This window comes from Sinocyclocheilus anshuiensis, unplaced genomic scaffold (genome assembly GCF_001515605.1).
Source record: "Sinocyclocheilus anshuiensis isolate Anshui unplaced genomic scaffold, SAMN03320099.WGS_v1.1 scaffold1916, whole genome shotgun sequence".
In the NCBI taxonomy this organism is placed as follows: domain Eukaryota; kingdom Metazoa; phylum Chordata; class Actinopteri; order Cypriniformes; family Cyprinidae; genus Sinocyclocheilus; species Sinocyclocheilus anshuiensis.
In genome coordinates this window covers 26,021-35,359 of record NW_015558589.1, presented here as the reverse complement: position 1 = coordinate 35,359, position 9,339 = coordinate 26,021, and the positions used below count along the sequence as shown (strand labels likewise).

Sequence of the window (9,339 nt, the reverse complement as noted above, 5' to 3'; positions counted from 1 at the left end):
GCTGGTAACATCATTGTTTCTAAAGGAATTAAAGCCACAGCTTCACTGTTAATAGAGAAACGCGGCAAAACGGTGGTAATTCATACATACACAGCCTCGTGTGTCGTATGTGTCGTAAATGAACAGTTGATGAATCACACTTTTCTGAGAATAGACTTGAAGTGGAGATGCAAGCTAAGCAAGCTAACCGCTGTTTTCAGAAAGCAAGCGCGTTTATCCACAGTGGAGAGACTGCGCGTGCACACGGTTGCCAGGTTGACAAAGTTAAGTAGCACACTTAGCAGATATTTCCGTATTGCCCAAGTGGGAAGCTCTGTTTCGGGCATTACGTGTCTTTATATCAGGCAACCCAGTTGTGTTCCTCTGCGGCCAGATTAAACCTTGTTGTAGCCTATATATGCTCTATTCATTCTTTTTTAGAAACCTCGCACTTTTCTACTCAATTTTAAACGTAAAATTTTAAACAAATTAAGCGCGGTCCACTGCTGCACACGTGCCACAATATCGATACAGGGCCAGCTGTATCGATACTCGTATCGTCAAATCTCTGTGACGGTACATCGTCGTATCGATATTTTGAACACAGCACTATTGTATATAGTGAATATGGTTTAAATCTCTGCATTAAAAATTTAAATAATAAAGATGATAAAGACGAATAAACTCACAAACTCAGTTGTAACCAATAGGTAAGGGTAATGTTCTGCAGGAACACGTTCACTTTGACCACAGTCACGTCTTACTGTCATTTCTTTATCCTGTAATAGGCGGTTATGAAGAGTCTGATATTTATATTCAGACAGTTACACGCTGTTATCCTCTTACAGTTCCTAATCTCATTAAATACTCGCAATGCATGTTGACCTTTAAACCTCGATTTAACTTTCAACAACAGATATTTCAGCACAATGAATGTTTTTGCGCTGATTATTAATTGTCTCTGTTTTCCGTCTGTCTGACGCACGTGCACGCGGCCACCGCTCATTCAGTAAAGATTCAAACTTAACACAGACTGTCAGGACGGACCTTTATGCAAAAATGGAAATGCTCGCATGAATTTGTGACATTTATACATAAGGATATGACCGTAAACTGAAAGTTTTTGCACTGAGGACGCACACGCATCATCTGTCAAAGCGCCTTACAGGGAAAGCCATTACGCTAATGCATTTGCTTAAAGCTTAAAATAAAGAATTCTCATGTTTTGGGCAGCTTGGATCACGTAACTCTCCCGCAGCATCTCATTCTGTTTTCTCCACTATTTTTAGATGCATTTAGTCCATAAAAATGCGTAATTCAGTGCTGTAATTTGACACGACTGGCTGAGGTTGGACGTGCACTGTGGGCAGACCCGACTAATCGATAATGAGAATCGTTGTCGATGATTTTCATCATCGATAATAATCGAATTTATCAATTAGTTGTTGCAGCCCTACATGGTACTGAAACTATCTGTGGTGCTGAAACTGTCTGTGACACTGAGACTATAGGTGCGTTCGACTTGAAGCATGGCTACAGACGGTAGTTAACGAGAGTAGCCGCTTGCAGTCGGGGGTGGAGTTGAAAACGGAGCCGTCAAGCCGGACACTTTCTGCTCCCGTTAGTGACAGTCGCACGGTGTTTGCATACTCGATCACAGATAAAAGTGAATTAAATACAATATTTGTCAAATATACAGACGTTTCAGAAACGTTTTCATGAGCAACAGAAACACTTTTTCTGCTTAATACATTGCCACCTGTTCACGAATAAAGTTCAACATAATCATATACTATATAAATACTAATAAAGTGGGGGTATATATGCTTTTATCAGTGTTTTATGATAAACGCGACTCAATATAACATTGCGACTACAGTAAAACAGTTTACTGTTCTATAAAAACAGATTTGTGACAATTATTGGAATTGAAAAGGTTAGATTAAACCCATGCGATGAATCTGGCCAATCGTGAAACAGCGGTGTCGTCATCAGCACTCCTGCAGTCGCTCTGGAGAAACTGCACCGGCTGAGTCAGCCGGCTGCTCTCGAAACGCTCTTGCGGTACTTCGATGCCACACGTGGCAGTCACGTGGCGTCGCCGCAGTTGGACAAAATTTTTAACCGGCATGCACTGCTTCAAGTCAGAATTTGATCGATCTGTGCAGCGCTGCGTTAAGTCGAATGCACCTTTTCTGTGGGCACTGGAGCTGTCCATGGTGCTGAAACTATATGTGACACTGAGACTATCTGTGGGCACTGGAGCTGTCCATGGTGCTGAAACTGTATGTGGCACTGAAACAATATGCTGGAGCTGTCCATGGTGCTGAAACTGTATGTGGCACTGAAACCATCTTTGGCACTGGAGCGGTCCATGGTGCTGAAACTATATGTGACACTGAGACTATCTGTGGGCACTGGAGCTGTCCATGGCACTGAAACTGTATGTGGCACTGGAGCTGTCCGTGGTGCTGAAACTATCTGTGGCACTGGAGCTGTCCATGGTTCTGAAACTGTCTGTGACACTGATGCTATCCATGGCGCTGAAACTCTGTAGCACTGGAGCTGTCTATGGTGCTGAAACTGTCTGTGGTGCTGAAAATCAGCTGCATGAGCAACTGAAGCATTGGAACCTTTCATAACTCAAATTTACCATCAAAATGCAGTATTTTCTCTATTTTACTCAAAACACACACACACACACACACACACAGAAACAGCCTTAGAAGCAGGTAACCAGAACAAAGTGGCCAATGTCTAGAACAGCAGATTTTTGAGGAAATAACAGCAGACCAATAATCCAGCAACAGTTTGATGGAGCAGCCTGACCTTTCAACAAAAGCACCTGATCTGATGAAGTGAGAGGGAGACAGACAGACAGTTTGGTCTCTGAGACTCAAGACGTCAAAGATGGTAGCAGCAGCAGCACAGACATACCAACAAACGTCCTTGATTTTCATACAGGTTTGCACACACACACACACACACACACACAGACTCTAGTAGTGTGTAGCTGGAGTGTGTCTTTGTCACACAGATCGCTGCTGTTTCTCTTTCAGTACATGAAGTGAAACATTCATTAATATCATTTAACAGGACTGAGAGAGTGTCACATTTATTTCTTCAGCTAGAACTTAATAGAGCTACAGGCTCATCTGTCTCTCTCCCCGTCTGCCAGTCTGTTTCTTCAGGTGCAGTTAAAATGTGTGTGTACCGCCTCATCAAGGAAAAGGAGAAACACTGAGAATCAGCTGCCAAAACAGGAGTATGAGAGAGAAATGAATTATAGCAGCAGAGATGAAATGGAGAAAATGGGAATGAGTGAGAGAAGAAAAGAAAAACATGCTGAGCAAAGGAAAGTTCAGAGCCGCAAGAACAACAAAGACTGGACCGACAGACACACACACACACTCACACAAACCAGCATCTAATGTCATCTTTCATGTCCTGAGAGAAACAGAGAGACAGGTACTGAGACGGAGCAGAGCAAACGGTCGTCACACAGGCTCTGAAGACACAGGATGAAGAGGACAGTTTTGGATGTAAGATCAAACCCTGATCTTACAACAAAAAGACAACAATACTACAGCAAACAGAATCCCACCCGACTCCACCACAGACAATGAGAATAACTATGTATTTGGACAGAGATTTCAGCAAAACAGTGTTAATGTTGAGGAGTAGCTCTGATCAGGCACAGATCGAGGCTGACACTTTTTATTTACTTGTGAATCAATGGCAGACGAGAGGGGGTTCTCTAGGAAGATATAAGGGTCATCGGTTCATGGTTGGGTTAGGGTTTCAGGGTTGCTCAATAGTCGACTACATGATCACAGATTTACATCTGCTCTCTTTCAAAGAATCAGATCACAGTCAAAACACTGTCTGTCCAAAACTGAAAGAAAATACTAACATCCTCAGATGAGACATTAAACTGTACAACAGTAGAAAAAATTACAGATGGGTCTAAAAAAGCGCTGAAAAATACTGACCACAGCTAACCACCACCAAGTGTGTTTACTCATAGATAAGCTTATATAGATATTTATCCTATAAATATATAGAGTTTATATGTCTATAGAGACAGAGAAACACCTGCTAACAGGCCAAAATTTTGAGGACATCAGGAAAACATGAGATCCCAACTTTGAAATTATTTGCCCTTCAGAAAGTTAGATACCAACAAAACTTACTTTTTAGTTATAGGAAGAGAGTGTATTTTTCTAATGGCCTGGTGCACTGAGTGACGCCTGCATGCTTTGGTAATAATTTCTGGCATGCCAAAGAAGTACATTTGAGAAGAAAATAAGAATGCAAATGAGAAAGAGCGAGAGAAAGAAAGAAAGGGTCAATGTGTCAATGTCACAGAGACGTAATGAAGGGACGCTGGATGGACAAACTGAACAGATCAATCGGGCAGAGATCAGGACAGCCCAGACACGATCAACAGTTTCTATTGTGTCACAGAAATAGGAATCCTTTACAATCGCCTGCTCTCTCTGAAAGAGGTCCAGAGGTGCAGAGATGCCCAGCCTGAATCCTGTGTGTGTGAGAGAGAGAGAAAGCGGTAAACTGGGAGCTGTTCAGATAAGAGTGGTGAAGCGAACTCACATTTACACACAGAGAACTGAAGAGAAGTGCTGAATCAGCAGCAGCACTGCAGAGACACACAAACTAACTAGTCTTTCTCCATGTTCTCCTGCCTGCCACTGTACTGGTGCTGCAGGTCACTCCTCTGGTTTACTGCTTCTTTTATTATTGTAGATCACATTCATAAACTGCTTTGGATGAACACAGCTCTAAATGAATACATGTACTTAAACTAGGGCTGCATAATTCGTAGAAAAACATTATGCTTATGACTGGCATAATTTATTGTGAAAAGCATTGACTGCAGCGTTCCATTTAGATCTGCTCGTCTGGTGTCAAAGGCTTTTATTCACAAGTGATTTTTCTCTAGATGCCCTCTTTACATGTGTATGTAACTCAAGGAGATGTGCGCATGACAAGAGCGATACTGTTGTCGAGTAAAACTGTCCAATGTTGTTCTTTCCCTATATACAGACAAACTACCAAAAGGCAAACATACAAAAACTCCATAACCAATTAGAAATGCATGGCTGCAGTTTATTTTAATGATGTGCCTGCGCAAATGAACAAGAATGTTATCAGACTCTTTTCTTAATCTCAACATGCTGCCATTTTTTCCCAAATAGCAATTCATTATAGCATGCCTACAGATAAAATAATAGTTTTAGAACTAAATAAAGATAACATTTTCAGATAGCCATTCTCTCCTGCCTCAGGCTTAAATGCATATGGCTCTACGTCGCCTGAAATGAAGTGCTTGTATCAAAGGATGCAAAATGATCTTAAAATGCATTTTATGACCCCTTCAGAGAGAGTTTTGCTCAACGTGAGCTCAGTGATCGCCTGCAAAATGAGGTTCAGCTTTACTCAAAGCAGCAACCTTCAACATCATCCCACTGTAAACGCAGAGGAACCATCTGCCAACAGAATAAAGAACACAAAGACAAATATCATCCAACTCTTCAGGGTTAATGCTGATGTAACACTTTAACCCTACGTGTTCAGTTCAGAATAAATCATTCAGTAATGCTCTGATGTCTATGAGATCTTAATCACTTCACAGTCTGTACTCCTGTGAACATGGAGAAATTTCCACATCATTTCATTCAGTCACCCTGGATTGATTTTTAAGATTCTCCTTAAATTAAATGGAAGGAATTCACTTTCAACTCTAGGAGCAGTCGGCACGTGAAATTCCTCTTAAGTGAAAGAAACTCTCAGGAAACGAGATCAGAGCAGTTCAGAGCGATCCAGCTGCTGTTATTTCAGCCCAATCTTCCTGAGCTTCCGTGGCACGATTACTTAAATTAAACCGTTTGAGTTCTCTGGCTACCATTATTAAAGACACCGTCCTTCACTATTTCATTCAAAGGTTCTGTTCTCTCAAATCTTAAGCATTAATTGCTCAGCCATGACCATAAAAACAAAGAAGAACTAAAATATACATTTGTCTTAGTTACTCTCTTGTGGATTCTGTCATCATTTACTCACTTCACTTCAATCCAAACCTCTATGATTTTCTTTCCTCTTCTTCTATGACAGACTGATAGTACTGCTCGCTCTTCTAAACAATTGCAGTAAAAAAAATGCACACTGAAGCATTCATGCAAAAGCAACATAAAAGTACCATAACATATGACTCTGTAGTCAGTCACACAAACTGATAATCTCAACGTTGGCCAAAACTCCCAGTGTGCTCATGAGATTTCACATGGGAAGAAGACTCTAGAGCTCTAGGCTTCAGTTGACCCTGCAGGGAAAAGAGTGACATTTTCTTCTTTCAATTTTGATGGCAAGGAAAGTCAAATCAGTGTAAAACAGCATGCGGGTGAGTAAACGATGACAGAATATTCCTTTCTGGGTGAACCGATTCTTTAACGTTTTCCTTTCATGTTTGTAGGCCCCGTGTAAATCTTCTCAAAGCACATTAGGCCTCTTAAGAAGAAAACAGCCTCAGTTTTTACCAAAATGCAAAACACACACCTCCGTCACTAGACCGTCTCATCAGATGTGTCTGAAGTCTCGTCACGTACCGCTAATCAGCGTCAGTGATGATCTGGATGATGTGAACGGAGGAGGATCTGCTCACTTTAGCCTTCAGCTCGTTTTAGAGACACTTCTGATCGCTACGCTCTCGTTACCTCGTTTTTTAAGATCTCTTTACCCGGGGCGGCGAGAGAGAGAAATGCCGGTTAGGGTGTTTAGAGGAGAGGGATTATAGTCAGATCAGCGAACATTCATCAATCACAGTCACTTCCCTTCACGCGCATCCTCCGGTTCTCTGCTTTAGCCAGCATCGTGTTTCCAGACCCCGAAACACACTGGAGACTTAGAGGTGAGGAGGTCACGTCTGGAGCATCACGGCTCCTTCAGCTGAGCTCTGGATCAGTGTTCAAAGACAAAAAGAGCTTTTTAAACTGATCTCCCACTTTAAAGAGCTGACAGGAACTAAACTAACGGTTAAAGGTTCTGAGAAACATTAAAACACAGCCGTACCGAATACAGCACATTCACATTAAGCAATATATAACATACAGCAAATCTCAACTGCTTGATTGTTTATACTGTAACAATGTCAACCATCTCTAATCTGATAAATCTACTCTAAGGAATGAAGACATTATAATCATTAAAATCTGATTTTCTGGAAAACTGCTTTCAGACAATGTGTGAAAAATGCTTCACCAGTAAATTTGACTGGACAAACACATAAAGGTCCTGCAGAGATCTGGCCAGTGAAGAACAGGATCTTAATTTGGCCAGAAGCATTTTATCCCAACATGAATGCATTCAGACTCCTGACAGACGTCTGCCAGATGAAGCTTCAGCACATCTGAGGAAAAGACCTTAAACGTTCCCTCACAAACACACACAACTCTCCTGCTGTGAGGACAACAACTATTAGTTAAACACAAGGAAAATGCATTTAACACCAGCTTTTGGTTTGGAAAGAGAGCTACTGAGATCTGAAAGATTGTGAATCTTTTCTACTTCACTGCAGCCATTTTTACTTACACAAGCGATAATCCAATTACATCACCACATTATGTGTGCAAGCATTATTTCAAGTTTAATTTACTTGTTTTCACACACTACATTCTAAATCAGCTTTACAGAAAACAGTGACTTATAAACCCCAGTGTTCAAGACAGAAGATTGAGCAGCGAAAGAAAAATCTCTGAGATGTTTAATGACAACGAAAGAAAAAGAATCAAATGCTGGATATATGGCAGTTTATTAGAAACACATCAACATAAGCTAGAAATATTTGCATTTGTGAGTAACGCTGCAGTGTGCTGAAGGTCGGTGTTTCCTCAGATGTGTTTTGTGCTGCTAAATCTCAGAAAACTCGGGGTCACCCACACGCTTACAGAAGCGGATCAACCTGACACACACACACACACACACTGCAGCTCTGAACGCGGAGAGGTCAATTAGCTCTTTACCTTCGCAATGCTCTCCCTGCGTCTCAGTCTCTCCTTCTTCCCAAATCTCTGCGCTATTCTCTGGAATCTGAGTCCGGAATAATGTCAGTATCCGTCAGAGAGCAACGCGTCTCGATCCTGAGCGTCTTCCGATGGGTGCTGAGCGCCGCGTCACCTGCGTCTTCACATCAGCAGCGCGCGCGAACCCGCCCACAGAGACACGCCCCGCACCGCGGGCGGAGCCGAGCTGCAGAGAGCGACGCGACGCGACGCGACGCGACGCACAGATCCTGGAGATCGACGCTCTCCTCCAGAAAGAAGCGCTAGAAACGCCCCTCACGGAACGGAGAGTTTAGATCCCTCCGCCAGATTCCGCCTGCAGTCCATACTGAGCCGTTTCCAAATCATCAGCTGCTGCAAAATACAAGTCTCACGTTACTACACACTAACACATCACCGAAGACAACGTCACAGTAATCATCACTATACAGCCACACAGAACTAATGACTTACATGAAGAGCTGGGACGGTTCTGGTGTTAAGCAAGCATTAACATTCCTGAACACACACTTAAATGTTATGAGCGTGATGTTTTAAGTAATCACGCTACCCGTTCACACAGTTATATTAAACCGAATTATGTCTAATAATGAATGTGAACAGCATTCACACAGAAGAACACGTTTTTGCTTTAAAACACGCCAGACGCAGAGCAGTGGGATGGGAAAACGCGAAGTGTAAGAACGTTTTTTTTAAAGTTCTTCTAGCGCATGCTTACGTCCCAATGTGCATACTATCCATCCTAAATTCTATGTGCATTTTATCCCAACATGAATGCATTCAGACTCCTGACAGACGTCTGCCAGATGAAGCTTCAGCACATCTGAGGAAAAGACCTTAAACGTTCCCTCACAAACACACACAACTCTCCTGCTGTGAGGACAACAACTATTAGTTAAACACAAGGAAAATGCATTTAACACCAGCTTTTGGTTTGGAAAGAGAGCTACTGAGATCTGAAAGATTGTGAATCTTTTCTACTTCACTGCAGCCATTTTTACTTACACAAGCGATAATCCAATTACATCACCACATTATGTGTGCAAGCATTATTTCAAGTTTAATTTACTTGTTTTCACACACTACATTCTAAATCAGCTTTACAGAAAACAGTGACTTATAAACCCCAGTGTTCAAGACAGAAGATTGAGCAGCGAAAGAAAAATCTCTGAGATGTTTAATGACAACGAAAGAAAAAGAATCAAATGCTGGATATATGGCAGTTTATTAGAAACACATCAACATAAGCTAGAAATATTTGCATTTGTGAGTAACGCTGCAGTGT

The 9,339-nt window shown here is 41.8% G+C and overlaps 1 protein-coding gene across 1 annotated transcript in view; it reads right to left on the bottom strand.

Moving 5' to 3' along the window:
- LOC107679952 (neurexin-2-like) overlaps window positions 1–8,196 on the bottom strand; it is a 329,958-nt gene extending 321,762 nt beyond the window's left edge. Inside the window, exon 1 of the mRNA XM_016475681.1 lies at window positions 8,016–8,196. The gene's annotated coding sequence lies outside the window, so the exon portion shown is untranslated. The remainder of the gene's footprint in view (window positions 1–8,015) is intronic.
- Between the last annotated feature and the right edge of the window lie 1,143 nt (window positions 8,197–9,339).